This window comes from Protomyctophum parallelum, assembly GCF_964188405.1.
Source record: "Protomyctophum parallelum genome assembly, chromosome: 1".
In the NCBI taxonomy this organism is placed as follows: Eukaryota; Metazoa; Chordata; class Actinopteri; order Myctophiformes; family Myctophidae; genus Protomyctophum; species Protomyctophum parallelum.
The window spans coordinates 103,065,120-103,092,896 of NC_139697.1; the positions used below are offsets into that span (position 1 = coordinate 103,065,120).

Genomic DNA, 27,777 nt, shown 5'->3' on the forward strand with positions numbered 1-27,777 from the left:
GTATTTTTAGAACACCACTACGAGCAAAGCCTTTACCACAGACGTTACAAGTAAAGGGCTTTTCCCCTGTATGAGTCCTCATGTGTTTTTTTAGGTCACTACTCTGTGTACAGCTTTTACCACACACGTTACAAGTAAAGGGCCTTTCCCCTGTATGAGTCCTCATGTGTATTTTTAGAACACCACTACGAGCAAAGCCTTTACCACAGACGTTACAAGTAAAGGGCTTTTCCCCTGTATGAGTCCTCATGTGTTTTTTTAGGTCACTACTATGTGTACAGCTTTTACCACACACGTTACAAGTAAAGGGCTTTTCCCCTGTATGAGTCCTCATGTGTTTTTTTAGATTACCACTATGTGTACAGCTTTTACCACACACGTTACAAGTAAAGGGCTTTTCCCCTGTATGAGTCCTCATGTGTATTTTTAGAGTAACAATCCGAGCAAAACCTTTACCACAGACGTTACAAGTAAAGGGCTTTTCCCCTGTATGAGTCCTCATGTGTATTTTTAGAGTAACAATCCGAGCAAAACCTTTACCACAGACGTTACAAGTAAAGGGCTTTTCCCCTGTATGAGTCCTCATGTGTGTTTTTAGATTAGCACTGTTAGCAAAGCCTTTACCACAGACGTTACAAGTAAAGGGTTTTTCCCCTGTATGAGTCCTCATGTGTGTTTTAAGTTCACCACTCTGTGTACAGCCTTTACCACACACGTTACAAGTAAAGGGCTTTTCCCCTGTATGAGTCCTCATGTGTGATTTTAGATCACTACAGCCTTTACCACAGACGTTACAAGTAAAGGGCTTTTCCCCTGTATGAGTCCTCATGTGTCTTTTTAGATTAACACTCCGAGCAAAGCCTTTACCACACACGTTACAAGTAAAGGGTTTTTCCCCTGTATGAGTCCTCATGTGTGTTTTAAGTTCACCACGCTGAGTAAAGCCTTTACCACAAACAGTACAAGTGAATGGCTTTTCCCCTGTATGAGTCCTCATGTGTGTTTTTAGACCACCACTGTGAGCAAAGCCTTTACCACAAACAGTACAAGTGAAGGGCTTTTCCCCTGTATGAATCCTCATGTGTGATTTTAGACCACCACTGTGAGCAAAGCCTTTACCACAAACTGTACAAGTGAAGGGCTTTTCCCCTGTATGAATCCTTGTGTGCATCGTCAGATTATACGTCTGATTAAAACATTTGCCACACTCTGTACAACTAAAGCGTTTCTTCCCTGTGTGGCTCCTCATGGAGTGAGTTTGTTTTGATGATTTCAGGTCCTTGGACAGCTTGCTGCTCAAAGACAATCTTTGTCCTTCCACATTTGTCTTGTGTGATTTCAGTGTGTTTAAAGTTGACTGACCTTCACTGGGCTCCTGCCACTCATCGCTGTCTTCAGTGTCAGATTCAGAACAGTGTGAAGAGAGGAGCTGGTCGTCACTAGTTGGTTGTGATGTTCCACAGTCCTCTAGATCAGCTTGTGTTTTCATGTGTTGAGTTGAGGTGCCGGCTACAGGCTCTGTCTCTCCGTTTTCATCATCATGAACATCTTCACTTTTCACTGCTTGTAATGTCAATGTTGACCCATCAGCCTCCACTGGTCTTTGAAGTAGCTCCTCTTGTTCCTCTTTAATCTGTGGTGGTTGTGGTTCCTCCTGGACCAGACTGGAGCTCCTCTCCTGTTGTTCAGTAAAAACCTCCTCTTTACACACAGGGAGGTGCGGGACGGCTAGAAAAAAAAAGACACAAAGAGAGAAAACATTTAATGTTTGAACTTTGCATCTCCCCCACGCAGTGTTTCCCGTTTTATAGCATTGGTAGTGTTGGAGGAAAGTCCTCTTTTCCATTTCTAAATCAAAAACAGTTTTCAGGGCTTGAAATTACATTTTTGAGCCACAAAGAAATTGTACATTAGACATGTACTTGTCTTGCATCTTTTGTTTGTATTTATATATATTATATATATTTACAAATACGTAGCAAGTGTTCAACAGAAGGTTATTACAAAAGAACACAATTATTTTGAAAGGGAAATATGTTTTGTTTTTACACTAGATGGTGCTCTTGCTAACCTATGGTCGCACACCGGATCGTTGGTAATGAGACGTTCATTGGGCATCCGTTAAAGAAAATATGTTTCAATACATCCAACTGAAGATTGCATGGTGATCGCGCCCAAAGTGGATTAATAATGCCATTTTTATTAGGAAGAAAACTCTGACTCAATCCGTGGATCCGGATCTTCAAATAGTAAAATCAACGGGAAGTAAACATTTTTATTAAAATAATTAATTAAACGGTACGAGTTTTGGTGATGCTCTATATTGTCTGTATCAACTTTGTTTGTGTTTGGTTAAGGTGTTCATTTATCTCGGGGTCTTGTTCACGAGTGAGGGGAGGACGGAGAAGGAGATCAGCCGGAGAAACGGAGCGGCAGGGGCGGAATTGCAGTCACTGTACCGCACTGTTGTGACGAAAAGAGAGTTGAGCCAGAAGGCAAAGCTCTCTGTCTACCGAGCAATCTTCGTTCCTACTCTCACCTATGGTCATGAAGTGTTCCTACTCTCACCTATGGTCATGAAGTGTTCCTACTCTCACCTATGGTCATGAAGTGTTCCTACTCTCACCTATGGTCATGAAGTGTTCCTACTCTCACCTATGGTCATGAATTGTTCCTACTCTCAACTATGGTCATGAAGTGTGGGTCATGACCGAAAGAATAAGGTCAAGAATACAAGCGGACAGAATTTGTTTTCTTCAACGGGTGGCTGGCATCTCCCTTAGAGATAGGGTGAGAAGTTCAGTCACACGAGAGAGACTCGAGTAGAGTCGCTGCTTATTTGCCTGGAAAGGAGCCAGCTTAGGTGGTTCGGGCATCTAGTTACAGTAGGATGCCTCTCGGGCGTCTCCCTAGGGAGGTCCTCGAGGCACGTCCCACTGGGAGGAGACCCCGGGGCAGACCAAGACCTTGGAACGTCTCGGTATCCCCCAGGAGGAAGTCACTAATGTTGCTCTGGAGAGGGAAGTCTGGAACACTCTGGTGGAGCTCTTGCCCCCGCAACCCGACTACGGATAAGAATAAGTTATGTAATGTGGATACTGAGCGGACACCAAACCAGGGCAGTGTTCAAACTGGGCCGGCACGGCCGTTTATTATATTCAGATGCACTTTTCCGTGCGTGGCGTCAAAGGTATAACTCAAAATGTCAATTATAACAAAAACTCCGCCTCTTCCCTGGCGGGGGTTTGGGTAGGGATCTCTTCCCTACCGGGCTTAGTGCGCCACTATATTACTAAATCACTCTGTCCCCGGGTTTTGACAGGGGCTGTCAATACTCTCCCGGGGAGGAGGAAGTGTCATCGCTGTTCATTCGTCCGGGGTAGCGGGTTACCTATAGGAGGAGAACAGGCGTTTTAGTTTCATGCTCAGGTATATGGTATATGTCTGGTGTGGTGTGAGAGGGTGAGGTGTCGCTTACCGCCAGGCATCTCCGAACTGTCCCTGTCAGCTGTCAGTGGGGAAATGAGAGCAGGGGCAGACATCGCTTCCTTTTTAGCCTGGCGTGGGCGAGTGCACTTGGCCTTGGGCCAATAGGCGCACTTGGCCTTGAGCCAACAGATAGGCTGGGTAGTACGTCTGGCCGATGACGAGGCCGAGTGGGCGTGTCCCCCTTGGCCGTGCTCTGCCTCCTCCCCACTGGCTGTCTGGGCTCTTACCTGGCGGGTGGTTGCCTAGCGACACCCCACATATCCTCCCCCCAAGCTTGTCGGTGCCACCGGAAGCTTCAGTTTCCTCTTCTCCCTCGTACCGTCTGGACAAGGCGTCCGCGTGAGCGATGGTTCTCCCCGGCCGGTGTTCCACGTCGAAGCAGTAGTCCTGCAATTCCAGGAACCATCTGGTCACTCGGTCGTTCCGATCCTTATTTCTGGCCATCCATTTCAAGGGGGCGTGGTCGGTAATGACCGTGAAGCGCCGGCCCCATAGATAGTACCGGAGGTGATGGATGGCCCACTTCACCGCCAGGCACTCCTTTTCCACGGTGGCGTAGTTTCGCTCGTGTTTCTTCAGCTTCCTGCTGATGTAGGTGACTGGGTGCTCTTCCTCGTCTATGCGCTGTGACAGCACCGCTCCTATTCCCGTCCCTGAGGCGTCTGTGTGCAATATGAAGGGCTTGCCGAAGTCAGGCGCCTTGAGCACCGGCTCATCACAGAGCGCCTCTTTCAGAACGCGAAACGCTCCCTCCGCTTCGGGGGTCCAGGTGACGTGGAGCGGGAGGGTCTTTTTTGTCAGGTCGTAGAGCGGCGCTGCAATGGTAGCAAAGTCTTTAATAAATTTCTGATAATACGATATTAGTCCCATAAATGACTTCACCTGTTTTTTGGTGCCCGGGCGGGGCCAATCCCGGAGCCGCTCCACTTTCCTCTGCTGGGGTTTCACACAGCCTCGGCCCACTGTAAAGCCGAGATAGTCGGTCTCTCTTGAGCCAACGTGGCACTTCTTAGCGTTGGCCGTCAGTCTCGCCTCTCTCAGGGCCCCTAGTACATTTTCCAAATGTTGCAAGTGCAACCCCCAGGTGGCGCTGTGGATTATAACATCATCCAGATATGCTGCAGAATATTCCCTATGTGGTCTTAGGACGCGGTCCATTAATCTCTGAAATGTTGCAGGAGCGCCATGGACACCAAACGGGAGGACAGTGTATTGAAAGAGGCCGTCTGGGGTGGAAAACGCGGTCTTGGGTTTGGCTCGCTCAGTGAGGGGAATTTGCCAGTACCCTTTTGTCAAATCAAGGGTGCTTATGAACCTTGCGGGGCCGAGCCGCTCAATTAATTCATCAGATCTAGCCATGGGGTATGCGTCAAAGGCAGAGATCTCGTTTAGTTTGCGAAAATCATTGCAGAACCTTAGAGAGCCATCTGGCTTTGGGACAATTACAATGGGACTGGCCCAGGGGCTATGGGACTCTTCTATTACTCCTAATTTTAGCATTTTTCCTACCTCTTCTTTAATCGCTATGCGCCTGGCCTCAGGTACACGGTAGGGCCGCTGGCGAATAGTTTTCCCTGCAGTGGTTTCTATATCGTGCTTAATTAGGTGCGTTCGCCCAGGGATCTCCGAGAATACGTCACTATTCCGATTGAGGAGCTCTTTTACGTCCTGCCGCTGGGACGGGGACAGGTCCTCCCCCGTGGGGACCGCGGCCGTGGGAGGAGGAGAGAGAGCCGTTAATAGGACAGAGGACGGCACGGGACCGGGGGCTTTCCACTTTTTCAGGATATTCACGTGGTAGATTTGTTGGCCTTTTCGCCGGCCGGGTTGTTTTACTCTGTAATTTACAGGTCCTATTCTCGCTTCGATCTCATATGGTCCTCTCCATTTAGCTAGAAACTTGCACTCGCTGCTGGGCACTAAAACAAGGACCTGTTCTCCCACCTGGAATTCTCGGACACGCGCCCCTCGGTTGTAGGTGCGTGCCTGGTCTCGTTGTGCGCGCTCCATGTGCTCGCGCACCATAGGCCAAACCTTGCGGGCGCGCGCCTGCAGCTTGTCCACGTGCTCAATGACAGAGCGGTGTGGGGAGGGCTGTGTTTCCCAGGTTTCCTTGGCAACGTCTAACAGGCCTCGCGGTCTCCGCCCATACACCAGTTCAAACGGTGAGAAGCCTGTCGACGCCTGGGGAACCTCTCGGATAGAAAACAAGACATACGGGATTAATTGATCCCAATCCCTCCCATCAATGTCCACTAGCTTCCGCAGCATTTTCTTCAGGGTTTGGTTGAAGCGTTCGACAAGACCGTCTGTTTGCGGGTGGTACGGTGATGTGCGAATACGCTTCACTTTTAGCCATTTATAGAGCGTGGACATTACTCGGGACATGAAGCATGTGCCTTGATCAGTTAAAATTTCGTCTGCAATGCCAACCCGGCTAAATAACATCAGAAGCTCGTGTGATACTGTTTTAGCAGTGGCCGAGCGTAGTGGGATGGCCTCGGGGTAGCGGGTGGCATAATCAACTATAACCAATATGTATCTGTGTCCACGAGCTGACTTTGGCAATGGGCCAACAATATCCATCGCTAGCCGTGCGAATGGGGTTTCAATAATGGGTAGTGGGATAAGAGGGTTGCGATAGGTAGGCTTAGGAGCGTTTATTTGGCAGACTTCACAGCTCTGGCAAAAATCATCTACAGCCTTCTTTATCCCAGGCCAGTAAAAGCGATCCAATATTCGATCGTATGTCTTTTGACAGCCCAAGTGTGCTCCCAACTGGTGAGAGTGTGCAAGATGTAGGACACGGGTGATATACTGCTTTGGCACCAACAGTTGCTCTATTTCCTCGTCTCTCTTATTTTTCGTGACTCTATACAATAACCCATTGTGCACGATAAAGTGGGGACAGTTTAAAGCACTCACCCCGTCCTGTTTCTTTCCTTCTACGACGGAGACGTGCATTCGGGCCATTTCCAAGTTCGGGTCAGCCCACTGGGCCGTGGCGAATTCTCCCTGCCGGGTCGGGCCTGCATGCTCCGCTATGGGAAACTCGGCGAAGGCGTCCCCTTCGGTGTCCCCGGTCGTGCTGGGGGGTTCGCGTTCCTCCTGTGCGCTCCTCTCCTCCTCGCTGGCGGGGTTCTCACTTCGTGGCTCGTCCACCGGTGGTTGGAACGCGGGGCATGCGGGTCGGGTCTCTCTCGGGGGCCGCGCTGCGCGTCGGCGCCGCCTGCGGGACGGGCCTCGCCAGCCCGGGTTCCAGTGTCGCTCAAAGAGCGAGCAGTCTGTTCCGATTAACAGGGGAACGGGTAGATTGGGAACTACACCTGCCGTTACTGTGGCACTGCCTTTCGTGGTCTGCACATGTATCTGGCAGACCGGGTAGTGCCGTTGGTCTCCGTGCACGCAGCTTACTGGTATCGAGTCGCTCTCCAACGGGCCTGCGTATTCAGCGTGGACCAGTGTGACGACACTACCTGAATCGAGCAGCGCCTGGCTGTCAACGCCGTTGATTTTGACAGGCATGTTGGCGTGGCCACGGGAAGCGGTGCCGGTATGGAGGCAGGCCTGGGGACCGTCGGTGCTGCTGGCCGAGGGCATCAAGACATCCGCCCTGCCTGGGCACGCCCATGAAAGGTGGTCGTCCTGGCCGCATACGTAGCAGCGCCTGCCCGGGGGTCGGCCGCCTCTATCTGGGGCGGAGGTGCGCTGTCCACCTCGGGGTGGTGAGCGACCCGAGGGTGGGCCTCGTCGTCTGTCGCGGCCGCCGCGCTCCTCGCCGCTCTGCTTCGGGTTCGGGGCCTCCGTTTTTGCTCCTCTCGTCATTTCAACTATTGCCTGGTGGTTCTCTAGTAGACCTATAAGCTCGTCTACTGACGCGGGGCTGACTTGGGACGCGTATAGTCGGGCATCTGGCGGTAACCCTCTGATGCATCGGTCAATAACTAGCCTGTCTACGGTCGGGAGGTCGCCGGGGCTCGTTAACCAGCTGTGCGTCACGCGTAACAGCGCGGCCACCTGAGCGCGCGCCGATTGTTTTGGGTTATATGCCCAATTGTGATATCGCTGTGCCCGAGCGGGGAGACTCAATCCTTGACGGGCGAGAATAGCGTTTTTCAGTCTCTGAAAGTCTCGTGACTCGGCTAGGGACAGATCTCTCCATGCTTGCTGGGCCTCCCCAGTGAGGAACGGTGCCAGAATACCAGCCCACTCAGCGACTGGCCACCGCTCTCGGGCTGCTGTGCGCTCGAACAGCTCGACATATGCTTCAATATCATCGTCGGGGGATAGTTTGGTAAAGACTTCGCTTGGGCTTTTTGCCGCGGGGGCCGCCTCTCGGGCGAAGTGGCGCACTAGCTCATTTACTGCGGCGTGCAGGTTGTTTTGGCTCTGTAGGAGCGCGTCAATAGCTTGAGCCTGCTCCATTTAAGCGGAGAGGTTGGTGTGGCTCGGTGTAACCCACAGGTTCTCCACCAAATGTGGATACTGAGCGGACACCAAACCAGGGCAGTGTTCAAACTGGGCCGGCACGGCCGTTTATTATATTCAGATGCACTTTTCCGTGCGTGGCGTCAAAGGTATAACTCAAAATGTCAATTATAACAAAAACTCCGCCTCTTCCCTGGCGGGGGTTTGGGTAGGGATCTCTTCCCTACCGGGCTTAGTGCGCCACTATATTACTAAATCACTCTGTCCCCGGGTTTTGACAGGGGCTGTCAATACTCTCCCGGGGAGGAGGAAGTGTCATCGCTGTTCATTCGTCCGGGGTAGCGGGTTACCTATAGGAGGAGAACAGGCGTTTTAGTTTCATGCTCAGGTATATGGTATATGTCTGGTGTGGTGTGAGAGGGTGAGGTGTCGCTTACCGCCAGGCATCTCCGAACTGTCCCTGTCAGCTGTCAGTGGGGAAATGAGAGCAGGGGCAGACATCGCTTCCTTTTTAGCCTGGCGTGGGCGAGTGCACTTGGCCTTGGGCCAATAGGCGCACTTGGCCTTGAGCCAACAGATAGGCTGGGTAGTACGTCTGGCCGATGACGAGGCCGAGTGGGCGTGTCCCCCTTGGCCGTGCTCTGCCTCCTCCCCACTGGCTGTCTGGGCTCTTACCTGGCGGGTGGTTGCCTAGCGACACCCCACAGTAAGTAAGTAAACAAAACAGCACATACCTATACGGTACAACTTAACTACAGGTTGCATCTTCGCATCAAACTGTACACGTCTCTGGTCCACCTCTGGCTGTTCCTCTGACACCGTTGAATGTCTTTTGGAGGCCATCTCTATAGATACGGGAGACATCTCCCTGTGGTGCTCTGTGGAAATCACCAGTAGAAACAATTCAGTAAGGGAGTGTGTGAGAGAGACTGATATACTGTATATATATACAGTACCAATACAGTACAAATACCAATAATTTGTTCAACTCTTATTTTTCTGTGATAGGTTGATTGGAGCAAATACTTCTTTGTCATACAAAAAAAATCTTGAATTTATTTGTATTTTTATGAATGTTTAAGGGTTTTCTGAAAATGTGACCAAATCTGCTGGTTCATAAATATACATACAGCAATTATATTATGTCCCATGGTCATGTAGAAAGTTGTGTCAATCAAATTAGCTTTGTGGCATGGCCTCTTAACTTAAACTGAGGCATTATGATCGACTACTTCTGGTGTGTTCACTTCTCTGAGACTTATTTAGGGCTCGTTTGGCCTTCAACCCACAAACAATAAAATGGGAAAGTCAAAGGAGCTCAGCATGGATCTGAAAAAGCGAATAATAGACTTAAACAAGTCAGGAAAGTCACTTGGAGCCATTTCAAGTCAGCTACAGGTCCCAAGATCAACTGTGATCAATTGTTTAAGTATAAACTGCATGGCACTGCGTGTCACTGCCACGATCAGGTAGAAAATGCAAGGTATCACCTCCTGCTGAGAGAAGATTGGTCAGGATGGTCAAGAGTCAACCGAGAACCACCAAAAAGGAAGTCTGCAATGAGTTAGATGCTGCTGGAACACAGGTGTCAGTGTCCACAGTCAGGCGTGTTTTACATCGTCATGGGCTGAGAGGCTGCCTTGCAAGAAGGAAGCCCTTGCTCCAGAAGTGACACCTTAAGGCTCGACTGAAGTTTGCTGCTGATCACATAGACAAAGACAAGGCCTTCTGGAGGAAAGTTCTGTGGTCAGATGTGGTCAGATGAAACAAAAATTTAGCTGTTTGGCCACAATGACCAGCAATATGTTTGGAGGTGAGAGGGTGAGCCCTTTCACCCCAAGAACACCACACCTACTGTCAAGCATGGTGCTGGTAGTATTATGCTCTGGCCCTGTTTGGCTGCCAATGGAACTGGTGCTTTACAAAGAGTAAATGGAATAATGAAGGAGGATTACCTCAAAATTCTTCAAGACAACCTCAAATCATCAGCCAAAAGTTTGGGTCTTGGGCGCAGATGGGTGTTCCAACAAGACAATGACCCCAAACACACGTCAAAGGTCGTAAAGGAATGGCTAAATCAGGCTCAAATTAAGGTTTTAGAATGGCCTGCCCAAAGTCCTGACATAAACCCCATCGAGAACAAGTGGAGTTGTGGACAGTGATGAAAAAACAAGTCCATGCCAGAAAGCCAACAAATTTAGATGAACTGCACCAATTCTGTCAAGAGGAGTGATCAAAGATTCAGCTAGAAACTTGCCAGAAGCTTGTGGAACAATGTGGATGGCTACCAAAAGCGTCAAATTGGGGTGAAAATGGCCAAGGGACATGCAACCAAATATTAGCATTGCTGTATGTATATTTATGAACCAGCAGATTTGGTCACATTTTCAGAAAACCCTTAAACATTCATAAAAATACAAATAAATTCAAGATTATTTTTGTATGACAAAGAAGTATTTTCTCCAATCAACCTATCACAGAAAAATAAGAGTTGAACAAATTATTGGAAAGTCAGGACTATCATGACAGTATGTCCTTTACAAACGTATGTAAACTTTTGATCACAACTGTATATATACTTTGGGGTCGAGCTATTCATGGCTCTGGGGCAAGACGTTTTCACTTTTCGAAATTCCAGGGCGACCGTCCTTCACTTTTCGTGGGGCTGAGATGGAAAAGGGGCGAGCATACCTGTTCTGTTTTCAGTGCGCAACACTGAAACAGGCTTATTCTCCATTTTACACCAGTTCCGACATTTATATTCAGAGCTGTAGCATTAATTACCTTGAGTTAATATAATATTATATATACATAAAATGATCACCCATACAAGTTGATCATTATAGCCTAAATAACGCTATGTCAATGATTAATGAGATGAAAGTTTCATCTGGTGGTGACGAAGACATCACATGCCTTCTGAATGTTATGTGGCTATTGGAGAGCTCCAAGTTGCGCACGGATACTTGTTATTTTTTCCAGTGGTTCCTAAATGCTAGTTTCTTCGAATATATCTAATCTTCACAAGTTGTCGCGCTGTGATGCGTTTTATTATTATTAGAGAGAGAGAGAGAGAGAGAGAGAGAGAGAGAGAGAGAGAGAGAGAGAGAGAGAGAGAGAGAGAGAGAGAGAGAGAGAGAGAGAGAGAGAGAGAGAGAGAGATACGGAGGGAGAGAATTGCGGTGTGTAAGGCACTCCGTATGCGCGCTGATGCAAGCAAGACGCAGTGTGTGTGTGTGTGAGAGAGAGTGTGTGTGTGTGTGTGTGTGTGTGTGTGTGTGAGAGAGTGAGTGAGTGAGTGAGTGAGTGAGTGAGTGAGTGAGTGAGTGAGTGAGTGAGTGAGTGAGTGAGTGAGAGAGAGAGAGAGAGAGAGAGAGAGAGAGAGAGAGAGAGAGCGGTCAGGTTACTTGAGCCGGCAGCAGTGCCCCACTGCCCCGGGTAGAGGCACTGTGACGGCGGGGACAGAGGACTGGATGGCCCGGCCACGGGACGGGACTCGAGTGACGCGGCGATAAATCATCATAGCGATATTGATTATTACAGTGAACATGAACAAGCATAAACACACAGTTCACTTGAACAATGCTGTGGTACATAAGATATTTGAAGACGGATATGCATTTTAGCCCGGTGCAGTGCTGCTATAGACAGGCAGTGAACCTGTGAACAGGGCTCTGCACAAGGCTGAATTTGAGGCCATGTTAGCGGGGTTACAGAGAGCTGCATCCCAGCTCTCTGCCGGGGCATGGAACTCGTCACGCGAAATTGCGATTATGCAACAGTTTACCCTAAAACGTACACGTCAACTAAATGTCATTGTAACGAAGATTTTTTATTTTTTTGGTTGACACTTTCACAATTATGAAGCTAAGTCTGACACCAAAACCACTAGCATGAGTTGATAGCCACCAGGAATGCTAACTCGCAGAGCCCAGAGGCGCTCTGCCCTTAGCCCAGATAAAACATCAATTTCATTGGTCAAATTGTGCGATCCCGATCTGACGTCATAATCCAAGATGCTAATTTTAATAGCCTTATTACCTCCCGAGGGCCGTGTCATCCCCCCTTTAAAAGGAATGGCTTTAGGGTGAATCACAGACAGACATCAGAAGTTATTTCTAGCCAGGGAACTAAACTTAGTGTTTAGTTATCGAAATGGGGACGATTTCATACCTTAGCAATTATGCCAAATGTGTGTGTGTGTGTGTGTGTGTGTGTGTGTGTGTGTGTGTGTGTGTGTGTGTGTGTGTGTGTGTGTGTGTGTGTGTGTGTGTGTGCGTGTGTCTGTGGGAGGCACATAAGCTGTGCTTGAATGGCCCTTTAGTCTTGTTAGAATAATACTAATAAAAACATCATTGTGTTTTACCTGAGAGAGTATTGCACCACATCTTCCTACGTAGTAATGTTAAAGTTGACTCACCAGTCTCCTCTTCCTGTTCTTCTTTAATCTGTGGAGGGTGTGGTTCCTCCTGGACCAGACTGGATCTCCTCTCCTGATGTTGTGGAGGTTGTGGTTCCTCCTGGACCAGACTGGATCTCCTCTCCTCATATTCAGATGAAACCTCTTTACACACAGACAGGAGGAGGGGAGAGAAGGTAGCATCAGCAGAGCAACTCAAAGATGACATTTATTCTCCTATTTGTTTTGTCAGGATAACCCTCGTTTCAAAAGTGTCTCGATTCACTTCACAACGCTTCGCAGAGCAAGGCGTTGTGAGTGTAAAATCTGCCCCAAAACAGATTGTTGGTTTTGTAGTAGGCTTACACTCACGTCGCCACGGCATTTATAAAGTGATCGCAAGCAGCTGATCCTTCCTTAATTTTGTTGCCTTGCTGTCATGTCCACACATGCACGCACGCACGCACGCACCTCAAGGCTACATGACACATCGCCATGAATGGAATACGTTTGTAGGCTAGGCCTATATTAATTTTACCCATTCGTGCGCAGTGCACGGCGAAGGCTATCAGTGAGACTGCGCACTGCTGTGATAAGAGTTGTGGGTGAGTGATGCCTACATGAGAGATAGGCTACTACAATGTCGTCAAGGCAGTCATAATCAACGTTTATGGAGTGATTTGATCATTGATGAACGAATCATAAACATATGGATGAAGGCTTGCATGTGTGCTGGTATGTGCTGGCGACGCACGCCGCGGTCCCGACCTCCCGACTCCCGCTTTTATCTGAACTGTCAAAGCACTTATTTAAATGGTGAATGATTAAGCCCTTTACACCTATAGCCTACAATTGCAAATAGGCAAGCTGTATGCTTGTCATTGTCACTTGGAAATAAAGGCGTGCAGTCCATTTATGCCTAAATATTAGTTTTATAATATCAGTGATTATATAGGCTTCTGATGTCACACTCATGCGCTCCCAAATCATATCACCAGTGCGCTCGCATAACAAGGCCAGTAAAGCACTGTTTGATTAAGCACAAACGAATACATTGTAAACATGTTATATTGTTTTTAATTATTGCGTGATTTTAATTGCTTGTAGAGTTGGAAATCTACCTTTTTTTCTTTTTTTTTATATGCATATACATACAGTTTTATATTAACATTTTAGGAGTGAATACATATGCTTAGATGCCTGTGACAGCATGTCAGCAGTTCAGACAATGCTGCTCCGCTTGTGTACGACAGAAAAACAGGTGAGGACAAAGCGTACGACAGCTCCCGACCCAACATGATTTTTGTCCTGGCACACGTTCAAGTTAAAGGTTTTGCGGAAATGGTAAATGCCTGAGAGAGTATTGCACCACATCTTCCTACGTAGTAATGTCAAAGTTGACTCACCAGTCTCCTCTTCCTGTTCATCTTTAATCTGTGGAGGGTGTGGTTCCTCCGGGACCAGACTGGATCTCCTCTCCTGATGTTGTGGAGGTTGTGGTTCCTCCTGGACCAGACTGGATCTCCTCTCCTCATATTCAGATGAAACCTCTTTACACACAGACAGGAGGAGGGGAGAGAAGGTAGCATCAGCAGAGCAACTCAAAATGCTTTTGTCAACTCAAAGATTATTCTCCTATTCGTTTTGTCAGGATAACCATCGTTTAAAAAATGAGTGTCTCGAGTCTCTTCTCAACGCCTCGCAGAGCACGGTGTTGAGTAGAGCCCGACATCGGTCTCACCGATGTATCCGTCATTCTTGGCGCCGATGCCCGACATTATTTCACCGATCAGGCGGAAGTCTTTTTTTATCATCATTAATGTAATCTACCCTTCCCCACCCAACCACCCCTTTTCCCCCTCACTGTATATTTCTCTTTTTACTTCCTTTATGATGAATTCCTGTTCTGTTCTTTGGAAAAATAGAAGTGTATATTTGTACGTCTCCAAATGTTTTGATGAATTGAACAAGGTGGACCCTCTTGTAAACAAGTGTAATGCTTTTATTGGGTCGTCCACTCACAGTTAACAGTTTTTGTATTGAGTTGTGCTTGAAATGTACTGTAATTCTGCAAACTGTTAATAAATACTTCCATAAAAAAATAATGTAATACGCCCTTATGAAACGCGCTCTTTCAGTTTGATAATTATCAATTTCTTACAGCTGCGGAGAATGGATTTAAAAGGCACTGCACGCGCCGTGCCTGTGACTCTGACCATTTATGCCAAATATCTTCATAGCTAAACATGATTATGGGTTCAAACTTATTGTGCTATACTTATGTAGCGGCACAAACAGAAACAACATGCTGTGTGTCTGTCTGTCTTTTGGGGGACCATGAGTTACCAAACTATATTTTTATCGTTACAGTTGCTGAATGACCCTTTAGTCTTGTTAGAATAATACTAATAAAATATGAATTTGTTTTACCTGAGAGAGTATTGCACCACATCTTCCTACGTAGTAATGTCAAAGTTGACTTAGCCTGGAACTCACCTATGCTATCTATGGCATAGGCAGCTCCCGGCAGGATCCGCCGGGAGAAACTGTGCGCAGCTGCTGGACATGAGACTAATTAATTAGAGCGACAGAGAGAGAGAGGAGTGTGTGTGTGTGTGTGTGTGTGTGTGTGTGTGTGTGTGTGTGTTTACGGGTGTGCGTCAATTTAACAAAGGTGCAGGCGATCAGAAATCAGCAGAGAGTGATCGACGTTTGCGCTACTCTATGCCGAATTGAAGTGGACTCTGCCCCAGACTTTTATTTTTCTCCATGGAAATAAAAACGTCTGGGTTTCCGAGGCTAAAGTTGACTCACCAGTCTCCTCTTCCTGTTCATCTTTAATCTGTGGAGGGTGTGGTTCCTCCTGGACCAGACTGGATCTCCTCTCCTGATGTTGTGGAGGTTGTGGTTCCTCCTGGACCAGACTGGATCTCCTCTCCTCATATTCAGATGAAACCTCTTTACACACAGACAGGAGGAGGGGAGAGAAGGTAGCATCAGCAGAGCAACTCAAACTGAAAGATGACATTTATTCTCCTATTCGTTTGGTCAGGATAACCATCGTTTAAAAAATGTCTCAAGTCTCTTCACAACGCCTCGCAGAGCAAGGTGTTGTGAGTAGAGCCCGACATCGGTCTCACCGATGGTACTCACCGTGAGTTAGCTGGTGTGTATTTTTATTTTAGCACAACTAATCTCAGATTTGGGCAGTAAGTCTTACACTGGCAGCCTAGAGCCATGTGCTGTCATCTCCACTTCCTGCTTTTTCAAATGAATGGAATGTATTCTCCAAACCACTTGATGGCGCCAAAGTACTTCCAGTCCTACGTTGGCATGTGCCAAAACTGACCCACTAGACATTGACGGCCTATATTTGGCCATTAACTGGTATGTGCCAAATTTGACCCAGTCGTCCAAAAAGGGGTTAGCATTGCTGCATCCCGCGTTGTGTAATAAAAGGCATTTTTATCCGAGCTGTTTTTTTGTGGCACTGGGTGTGTTTGATATAGGCACGCTGACCACACTGCCAATACAGACAAATAGGCGAGTGCGCTCTCGGTGTGCAACTGTGAATTTCCCAAACGAACCCCGTTTGAGAAAAGTAGTCGGGGTGCTCGGATACAAATGCTTTTTATTAAACAACGCGGGATGCAGCAATGCTAATCGCTGTCCCAGCAAATACCCATGGCACATGTGGTGAGGACTTTATATTTGAAATCTGAATGTTTATGTACACGTTTTCCATGTAAATGTAGCGATTGTGTAAAACTGGCTTCAGTTGCGTCATGACAAGTGTTGGAGCCAGTTTTGTTTTATTTATTTGTTCACCTCTTTCACTTTCGTTTTCATTTTCATATACTGGTATATCAAATATTGTTTTGGAAAAGATAGTTATAATTTGGATTAATAGAAGCCCCCACCTCTAATTAGAAACTTAAGTAGGCCTATGTCATGTCAATTTAGTGAGCCCCTTTGCACTTCCTTTATATTGTATCCCCTTCAAAGTAAAACCTCCTCTGCAGTGATTCTGGAACAGTGAATTGTAACTTGTATTTTATTTTGAAAGGCTCAGTGGGGGAGGAAGTGGGCTAGCCTGTTTACGGTCTCTTGACATGCCTTTTGAGAACAATGGAAAATGTTTGGTGAAGCTGGGAAGGCATACAGTTTTTGACCTTATTTCATACCTTACTAGCATACTAATTTATTTTATTTCTTATTTATTTTGGAGCTATTCATTTGATCTTTTCAGTTTGATTATTCAAGTAGACTTGTGTGGAACATAATAGATAGCTTAATGCTACTTAAGCTAAGCTGGTGTTGTTCAGAGTCTACTAACCTGCAGTGTGTAGCTCGATGTCCATATCAAAATCAATGTCCAGCAGTTTGTTTTGTGTCTCCAGCAGAGTTTGTAGTGTCTCCATCTCTCTCTGGAAGAGGTTGACCATGAACTCTCCCACCGCGCTGAGGCGGTCCAACACAAACACTCTGACGCTAAGCTCCACACTACAAACATCAGCAGCGCCACGCTGCTGTTTGTCCACAACAAACAATATCTCCTCTCCCACCGCCACTAGCTGTTAATTTATCTTCAGCCGTACAGACTCCATTTGACGCTTTTCACCTCCTTTAGGAGACATTTCCACCAAGCTTTCTGTTCCTACTGTAATATAGAATGTGTAATAAAGGCACAAACATCAACAATTCCCGAGAGACACGACAACATGTCTGACTTCTTCAACAGCGGCCATCGCCGTAATGGCAAACTAGACGCAGTCACGTGACGTGATGGCATCACGTGATGCAAACAAGCACTTCAGGGTCAAAGGTTTTCCGCGCATGCGCAACAAAATAATCCAGGCACTGTTGCCTTAATGCCTTTCGCCCTCTGGTGGTGGAGGTGTGTAACTGTCACAGATAGATAGATAGATAGATAGATAGATAAGATAGATAGATAGATAGATAGATAGATAGATAGATAGATAGATAGATAGATAGATAGATAGATAGATAGATAGATAGATAGATAGATAGATACTTTTTTAAACTGCCTTTGAATCTTAAAATATCTACAACCTCGTGTTGCGGTGTGACACGCTTTGAGCTTGTAGATCAGCTTTTTGAACATTTGACAATTTAAATCCATGATTCATTGATATTAATAGGAAAAATAAATTTAATTTTGAATATGCGTAGGCTACTTTCCACCACTGATGACTGGAATCCAACATCAGGGACTCAGGGAGTCTGAATTAGTACCTATGTAATAGACAGTAATTACCTAGTAATTATTACTGGCGGTTCATGAGCTGGCAGTTCATGATCTATGCCTGTTTTTCAATTGAGTGCTATAGCGCCACCCTTTGGCCAATGGTTGTGGTCTTTGTCTCTAAGCAGGGTGACATAGCCATATTGCCACATTTCGTGAAAAACAACTGCATGGTTTGACCTGGAGCGCTGTGTATGTATAATTCAAAATAATGGGTGATCTTCACTGATCTAATGCATTCACCATTCACATGGAATCAGGCAAGCGGTAGATGGCAAACAGCAAAACCTGCTGGACGGCACGGTAAAAAGATTTAATATTTTAACATCCGTCCTGTTCCGTTTACCGTCCTGCTCCCGTCCACTAAAATGACTTGCAGCTATTTGAAGTACTATTTTAAAAGGTTTTTTTAAATAGTAAAAAATGGCAAAATAAGTTTAGGGATGAAATAGGAAATAAGTTTTGACTCCGATCTCAAAGGGCACCTACGGATGGCTGCAATTCGAAACTGGCCTCTGTAAAATCTGAATCCCCCCCCCCCCATTTCCCCTCACTGTATAATGTATCTTTTCCCTTTTTTGCTTCCTATATGATGAATTCCTGTTCTGTTCTTTAGCTACATAGAAATGTCTATTTGTAGGTCTCTAAATGTTTGTATGTCTCTAAATGTTTTGATGAATTGAACAATGTGGACCCTGTTGTAAACAAGTGTAATGCTTAATTGGTTCGTCCACTCACAGTTAACAGTCTTTGTATTGAGTTTGTGCTTAAAATGTACTGTAAATTCTACAAACTGTTAATAAATATTTCAATCAATCAATCATGGGCGAGCGCTTTGGCATTGGGGGTCAGATCAACATAATATGTTGATTATTTCCATATATTATATGGAAAGAATTCTGTACTAACTATATATGGAGCGTGACTTGAGTGTACATGGTTTGATGAGGTCAGATCAACATATGGAATGCCAGCATGAGGTCAGTCCGTTGCTCTCCCCAGGTTGGCGGGAGGGTGTGTAGAGCCCAGGATCACATTAGATAATTGACACAGGGGTGAAAAGATGGGTTACAAGATCGTGGGATAAAAATAGTAAAAAAGAAAAATACACCAGTTGTATACACAAGACTGTTGAGTTTAATTTGTCACAGTTAAATGATAAACACTAGGACGTACATCAAATTAAATGATTGTCAACCAACCCAACACGAGACGTTATCAATATCAAACACATTCAATCATTCATTGTGAATCTCATTTTACGTTGTAGTCTGAAACACAAATGTCAAAAAACAATTATTAATTTTCATTATATGTGCATTAATTATGAATGCATTAATGTTTGTGAATACTATTAAACATGTTTACAATCCGAGTCATCGTCAGAACTTAGTGGTGGACAGTAACGACGTACTGTACTGTACTTTAAAGTACAGTATCTGTCCTTTACAAGTATTTAAAATACCAATATTGTACTTTGGACTCCACTACATTTCTAGGAAAATACCAAATGTAAAGAAAAAACCCCACACACATCATGCATAAACAGATTAAAGGAGAATTCTACTAGAAGGCTTTCTTACCTTTATTTGTAGTAGTTACGTCGCTACCCAACCCCCATTGAGGGCTTATATTAGGGGAAATAGCCAATAATGCATTTTATACACAAAATAACGCCTGGACCTCTTTGGGGACGTAACAACTACAAAGAAAGGTAAGAAAGCCTTCTAAGCATGGAATTCTCCTTTAAATTTGTTTTTGACATTTTAGGGGGATTATTTTATTTCAAAATGTGATCAAGCGTTATATGGTTTGTTAGTTTAGAATACTTCCATGTGTAGTGGAGTAATATCTGGAGTATCTGTACTTTGAAATCATTTATTGTACGCCATACTGTAACATTAGTACATACTTTAAAACCCATTTTGGTGTTAGCATTATGTCATGCTTTAGCTATTGAAAAATAGCAGATCTACAAGTTCACGACAGATCTACAAGTTCGCTACGAGCTTGTAGATCTGCTATCTTTGAAAAATCGAAGAACGGCTGACATAGAAACATAGCTGTTTAAGTTTGGGGACCTTCTGGTGAATGAGTACTTGAGTCCACCACTGTTCAAAACCAACCGATAGGTACAACAGACAGACAGACAGACAGACAGACAGACGGTTCAGTAACTATTTGGATAATTAAGTAACATGTTTAAACTCTTCTTCTTCATTACATGACCTCTGAACCCCATCCAGTGGGGTCCTAACGGGCATCAAAACGAAACCACCGTGGAAAATGTCATAACGCCGCAGCAGTGCATTGTGGTCCGTGCGTGGTGGTGACATCATAAGGCAGCAGTGCATCGTGGTCCGTGGTCGTGATGTCATAAAGGCAGCAGTGCATTGTGGGTCTCTCTGTCTGTGGTGGGTGGTGGTGGTGGTGATGTCATAAAGGCAGCAGTGCATTGTGGTCCGTGGTGGTGATGTCATAGAGGCAGCAGTGCATTGTGGACATTGACATAGAAAAGGTAGACGCCTCCTTTCGGGTATCTGGAGGTGGGGAAAGCTTCTGGGACGCACGGGGACGCGTGGCGTTCGGCAGAGTGTAGAGTAGCGACACACTTTGATCTTGCAGGGCTAAAGCGGGGCTATAGTTCCACACATTGCTCCTGTGGCTGGAACTATCCCATTGAGACAAAGCGGGTGCCTATGGGCTATAGTTCCACACATTGCTCCTATCACTGGAACTATCCCATTGAGACAAAGTGGGTGCCTATGGGCTATAGTTCTAAACATTGCTCCTGTGGCTGGAACTATCCCATTGAGACAAAGCGGGTGCCTATGGGCTATAGTTCCACACATTGCTCCTATCACTGGAACTATCCCATTGAGACAAAGCGGGTGCCTATGGGCTATAGTTCCACACATTGCTCCTATCACTGGAACTATCCCATTGAGACAAAGCGGGTGCCTATGGGCTATAGTTCCACACATTGCTCCTATCACTGGAACTATCCCATTGAGACAAAGCGGGTGCCTATGGGCTATAGTTCTAAACATTGCTCCTGTCACTGGAACTATCCCATTGAGACAAAGCGGGTGCCTATGGGCTATAGTTCCAAACATTGCTCCTATGGCCGGAACTATCCCATTGAGATAGAATGAGCACTTACGCATTCCATTGTTACAATAATGGGAGTCAACGCTATAGTGTCGCCACTCTCTTACTACATCACTCTGTCGTTCGGCAGGCCAATCAGAGGCAATGTAAAAATTGTAAACGTTTGTTTTCTCATGCCAATCTCGCTAGGCAAGACCTATACGCTCGTTTTTTGGGGGGGTGGGCGGAATTTGCAGGATTTTGGCGGAAGTACAGTAGGCCTACCGCTCAAGGAAATGACGTTGACGCTTTAAACATCTAATCAATCAAGTGTTGTGATTGGGTCGAAAAATATAACGACACTTCCGCCGACGCCGTCTCTGCCTTCCCAGGCTTTTCTCCTCTCAGATGACGGAGGCTCGGACCGACGCATGTACCTCCTCTCAGCCAATCAGATGAGGAAAAGGCCTGGACCGACGCATGTACCTCCTCTCAGCCAATCAGATGAGGAAAAGGCCTGGACCGACGCATGTACCTCCTCTCAGCCAATCAGATGAGGAAAAGGCCTGGACCGACGCATGTACCTCCTCTCAGCCAATCAGATAAGTCAGGCCTGGACCGACGCATCGCGCCTCCCGCACTTCCGCCTGACTTGCGCTTTACTGTGTGACATACCCGACGTCGCTCCAACGGAACTGCAGCGGCCAATCACGTGGCTCCAATGAAACCGTAGCGGCCAATGAGGTCGCTCCAATGAAACCACAGCAGTGGCCAATGAGGTGTCTGAGCTTTTTATACCTGTGCATTGTTGGTCAAGTCCAGAGACACACTTCTAAACTTTAAACTCATCCATAGGAATGTCAGCCCCTGATTGGGCGGGAATGTACCTCCTCCTCTCAGCCAATCAGATGAAATGTCCGATCAGAATACCCAATGCACTGCCGTGATCCAAACAAATAAAAGTACAACGACTAAAACATAAATACAAATATCTACCGTCAAATGATTTGATGTAATGAAGGGAGAAAAAAAAAAGAGCAAATAACAGTCACAAACAGTCAAAACTACAAAATCATTAAAAAACAAATAAGTAGTGCAATAATATGCAACAGGAAGGTAGAGTCCATAGATTTGGTCCAAAGGTCGGAGGCTAAGCTAAACCAGTTAGCCTCCAGTTAGCAACACTGTACATATGAGCTGAACCCGCTATAGCGCCCTCTAGTGTTTCATCTTTAGTGAGGAACGTCAAACAGCAGACCCGTAGGCAGAGAGAGAGAGTTGTGTCGCGTTTTGATCTCGCTACCAAGCGGGATGTTGCCTCATGTAGTTCCAAACAGTGGAACTTCTGCATTGAGATAGAAAGAGAATTTTCTGCGTTCCATTCATAAGACTGGTTAGGACTCCTCTCGGGCGTCTCCCTAGGGAGGTCCTCGACGCACGTCCCACTGGGAGGAGACCCCCGGGGCAGACCAAGGACCACGTCCCACTGGGAGGAGACCCCGGGGCAGACCAAGGACCACGTCCCACTGGGAGGAGAACCCGGGGGCAGACCAAGGACCACGTCCCACTGGGAGGAGACCCCGGGGCAGACCAAGGACCACGTCCCACTGGGAGGAGACCCCGGGGCAGACCAAATACCACGTCCCACTGGGAGGAGACCCCGGGGCAGACCAAGGACCACGTCCCACTGGGAGGAGACCCCCGGGGCAGACCAAGGACCACGTCCCACTGGGAGGAGACCCCCGGGGCAGACCAAGGACCACGTCCCACTGGGAGGAGACCCCCGGGGCAGACCAAGGACCACGTCCCACTGGGAGGAGACCCCGGGGCAGACCAAGGACCACGTCCCACTGGGAGGAGACCCCCGGGGCAGACCAAGGACCACGTCCCACTGGGAGGAGACCCCGGGGCAGACCAGGGACCACGTCCCACTGGGAGGAGACCCCCGGGGCAGACCAAGGACCACGTCCCACTGGGAGGAGACCCCGGGGCAGACCAAGGACCACGTCCCACTGGGAGGAGACCCCCGGGGCAGACCAAGGACCAAGTCCCACTGGGAGGAGACCCCGGGGCAGACCAAGGACCACGTCCCATTAGGAGGAGACCCCGGGGCAGACCAAGGATCACGTCCCACTGGGAGGAGACCCCCGGGGCAGACCAAGGACCACGTCCCACTGGGAGGAGACCCCCGGGGCAGACCAAGGACCACGTCCCATTAGGAGGAGACCCTGGGGCAGACCAAGGCGCAGTTGGAGGAAACACATCGACTCACTGGCCTTGGAACGTCTCAGGATCCCCCCAAGGAAGAAGTCACTAATGTTGCTCTGGAGGAGAGGGAAGTCTGGAGCTCTCTGGTGGAGCTGTTGCCCCCGCGACCCGACTATGGATAAGCGGTTGAAGATGGATGGATTTATACAATGGGAGTCTATGCCAGTGACCTATGCCAGAACTCACTCACTCTCTCTCTCTCTCTCTCTCTCTCTCTCTCTCTCTCTCTCTCTCTCTCTCTCTCTCTCTCTCTCTCTCTCTCTCTCTCTCTCTCTCTCTCTCTCTCTGTCCCTACCGGTCTGGGTATTAGATTTTAGATAAAACATAAGAAGTGAAATATAAGAAGTGAAACATAGAACTAAAATAGAACTGAAATGTAAGATCTGAACATCTCAGCCTTATGCAGCCTGCCATGGTTTTGTTTTAAAGGGTTCGTGACATAAAAAATTGAGTTTTTGTCATTTTTCTTTTTTTGTTTTGTTTTCTGAGCTCAATCACACCCAAAAAAACATGAACTTTTAACATTCAGTAGAATTTCTGTGGTCTGGCGGTTTTCTGGCCACAAATCCTATATTATGACGTAAGGATTTGCCAGCAGATGAAGTCACTGTTGAGGCCTGTTTGCCATGTGTTCATTGCAGCTCAAAAGGCTTCAGAACACAGAGAAAACCCCCCCAGACCAAAGAACATCCACTGAATGCTCAAAGTTCAGCTTGTTGTGTTTGGGTGTAATATTGAGGTCATGAAACCTAAAAGAAAAGAAAAGAAAAAAATATATATGTCATGAAAACTTTAATCTTCTGTCGTCTTTTTTAAAGGTATATTCAGTGATTTCACTCAAAAAACCTAAGGTTTTTTGACCCCCAGGGGTTAACTGGGGACAGGGAGGAACTCCTTATATTGTCAGCACACTCTATAGTAGGGAGGACTATCACAACAAAACAAAAAAATAAGTGATATTTGAATTAAGTGAAATCACTGAATATACCTTTAACTGAACTGAAAAACAAAACTACAAAACTTTCATGTTGTGACCATGTTTGGCCAATAGGAATGCTAGATTGTAGATTTCGACCAGTCAGGAATGCAGATTGTAGGTTTTTGACATGGAAGCATTGTTTTGGGGAGGAGCTTCAAACATCTGTGGCTGAAATGTCATTGGTGCTCCTAACTGCCACTCACAGCTAGCGGCTATAGGAGCTAACGGGAAATACAATCCTTCACCTGTGTGTGTGTGTGTGTGTGTGTGTGTGTGTGTGTGTGTGTGGTCTTCAGGATGACCTTCACCTGACCTCAAAGGTCACAGAGGTCAGATGAGGATCTCCACCATGTCATTGTCCACTTCCTGTTGGGTTGGGGGCGGAGCCTGTTGGGGGTGGGACTGAACGGGAGCCCGCCTCTCCAGAGTACTGCTGTGGAACCCTGGGATGTCTAGAAACACACGCACACGCACACGCACACACACGCACACACACACACACACACACGCACACGCACGCGCACGCGCACACGCACACGCACACGCACACGCACACGCACACGCACACGCACACACACACACACACACACACACACACACACACACACACACACACACACACACGAATTAGGTAAACAACACTAGTTAACAGCACAACATTTCAGTCAAACCAATCTGTGGTCTAAAGTAGCCCTGGGGCCTGTTTCACTAATCTTGGATTAACTAATCCAGGATTTAAACCAAAACCAGGCTTGTTCAAGCCTGGTTTATTCCGTTCCACTGAAAACAAGTGAGGCTTAGAGAACGGGTGGATTTATCGAGCCAGGATCATAAAGCCTGGCTGAATGCAGAGCCTGGCTTTTCCTCTCTAGACCCATTCGGTGGAACACAGATTTACAATCCTTCTTCTTCGTGGGGTATTATGGCAGTTAGTATTTATTTACTGACCTGCGAGGCGGTCAGGTACGTAGACGGGGCTGGGAGAGGAGAGGCGAGCGGGCAGCGTCATGCTGCTCTGCTTGCTGCTGCAGTCAGCAGCGGCGCTGCTCGGCGGCGGCTGGCTGCTGCTCTTGTCCGTCTGCGTGCAGCTGTCGCAGCTGCCCGTCTTGGAGTGTCCGGCGGAGGACGTGAGGACGGGCGTGGACGACAGGGCGGACGCCATCATGGCCGACATGGGCGTGGAGGGCAGGACGGGAGACGGAGACGAGGAGATGTAGCCCGTCCGCAGGGAGTCGGTGCGGAACTCTGGACCCAACAGGAGCCCTGAGGGAGGGAGAACAACAATGATATGAACTCTGGACCCAACAGGAGCCCTGATGGAGAACAACAGTGATATGAACTCTGGACCCAACAGGAGCCCTGATGGAGGGAGAACAACAATGATATGAACTCTGGACCCAACAGGAGCCCTGATGGAGAACAACAATGATATGAACTCTGGACCCAACAGGAGCCCTGAGGAGGGAGATCAACAATGATATGAACTCTGGACCCAACAGGAGCCCTGATGGAGGGAGAACAACAATGTCGTCTAAGTAAACCACAGAACTCTGGACCCAACAGGAGCCCTGAGGGAGAATTCCATTTCAGAGAACAAAGCAACCGTGTTTAGTGGCTTAAAGGGGAGTTTCGCACAAGCTGTTTTCCCTCCTGCTTAAAGCCAAGGAAGCTCTGAGAAGGAAGGGAAGTGGTCACGGGACTGGGCTGCGCCATGACACTTTCATGGACACTTTCATGGGAGCCAAACTCACACCGGAAGTGACATGAATACATGGCAGTGAATGGAGCCGGCTGGACCAGCTCATAACAAACATTATTCATGAACAATTGAGACCTTTTGTAAAGTAATCACTTCTGGAAAATAACAGAAGACATATCACAGGTTGTTTTCTAATCGCTTACTTTTCGATGTGCACAGAGTGCACAGTATATCATTTCATCTGAGGATCTAAACAGCAGCAGGTATCGTTTCTGGCTCCGAAGTATCGCGATATTTGGCTGCCAGACAGGAAACGGTGGGAAGTCTCGCGATACTTGGTGCGTTCAGAAATGTACTTTGTACTTTATGGTATCTCTATTTTTATAGAGATACCATACCTCTATAAACATTACACAGTGTACACATCGAATAACAACACAGCAGACAATAATGTGTTACATGTCTTCTGTTATTTTCCAGAAGTGATTACTTTACAAAAGGTCTCAATTGTTCATAAATAATGTTCATGAGTTGGTCACTGAGCTCTCATTGACTCCAGTGTTCATGAGCTGGTCACTGAGCTCTCATTGACTCCAGTGTTCATGAGCTGGTCACTGAGCTCTCATTGACTCCAGTGTTCATGAGCTGGTCACTGAGCTCTCATTGGCTCCAGTGCATTCTGCCAAACTTCCCAGGTAGTTTGGCTCCTGTGAAAGTGTCCATGAAAGTGTCACGGCGCAGCCCAGTCACGTGACCACTTCACTTCCTTCTCATTCTCAGAGCTTCCTTGGTTAAAGCACATAACTCACCCAGACTGCCCTTCCAGTCGTTGCGGCGTTCCTCGGTGATGGGCGAGCTGCTCAGCAGACCCAGGCTGTGGTGGGAGGACAGCAGGATGGAGCTGCCCCCCCCCCCCACCCCCCCCGGCCTGGGCGCCGCTGCTGGGCGAGCCACTCCTCAGGCCCTGCAGCGTGTGGTGGGACAGCAGCAGGGCGTTGGGCGAGCTGCTCAGACCCAGGCTGTGGGACAGGAGGCCCCCAGAGCCCCCCCCTCCCCCTCCTCCCCCCCCCCGTGGCGTTGGAGATGGACATGAGGGACTTGGAGGGCCGCATGGCCGAGGCCCCGCCGCCCAGGCCGCGGTCGCCCAGGCCCCGCTCGCCGCCCAGGCCGTCCGCCTTGCTGGGATCCTTGCGGCTGCGCTGGTGGAGCACCTTGATCATGGCGTCCTTCTCTATGATCTGAGCATGGAGGTTCTTTATCCTACAGGGAGGGGGGGGGAGGGGGAGAGAGAGAGAGACAGAGAGACAGAGAGAGAGAGAGAGAGATATGAGAGAGACAGACAGACAGACAGAGAGAGAGAGAGATATGAGAGAGACAGACAGACAGACAGAGAGAGATATGAGACAGACAGACAGACACAGAGAGAGAGAGATATGAGACAGACAGACAGACCGACAGAGAGAGAGAGAGAGAGAGAGAGAGATATGAGAGACAGACAGACAGACAGACAGACAGACAGACAGACAGAGAGAGAGAGAGAGAGAGAGAGATATGAGACAGACAGACAGACACAGAGAGAGAGAGATATGAGACAGACAGACAGACAGAGAGAGAGAGATATGAGAGACAGACAGACACAGAGAGAGAGAGACAGACAGACAGACAGACAGACAGACAGAGAGAGGGAAATATGGGTCTTATATATATTTTTTAAACTGAACTTGCGTCCCGTACGTGTGTGCGTTAGGGCGTTCACTTCTAGAGATTTGTACTAGTTGACTAGTCGCCTCGTTTACTAGACGACTAGTTGTCTAACTATACCTATTTCGTACATTTAAAAACTGCGTACAATAAGGTGACTATAATCTAGCATTCTAGCTGATCTTGAGGCCTACAAAAACGGGGAGAAAAACAAAACGAATCCACCATTTTATTTGTTCCTTATCAACTAGTCAACTAGTACCAGCAACTAGCTGCTTAACCCATTCTGAACGGGCACCCATTTTGGTGTCAGCATCATGTTATGCTTTATCTATTTAAAAATAGCAGATCTACAAGCTCATATCGCGCCACCGAGTGGCGCGATACGAGCTTGTAGGTCTGCTATTTTTGAAAAATCGAAGAACGACTGACATTTTTAGAATCTGAACTCATGTCAG

The 27,777-nt window shown here is 47.3% G+C and overlaps 1 long non-coding RNA gene across 1 annotated transcript; it reads right to left on the reverse strand.

The window, feature by feature from the left end:
- Positions 1-23,929: 23,929 nt before the first annotated feature.
- Positions 23,930-24,964, reverse strand: LOC310861088. The gene is made up of 2 exons (XR_014569458.1): positions 24,868-24,964; positions 23,930-24,371 (listed from the first exon to the last, which is right to left on the reverse strand). It is a non-coding gene; the product is annotated as an uncharacterized lncRNA (long non-coding RNA).
- Between the last annotated feature and the right edge of the window lie 2,813 nt (positions 24,965-27,777).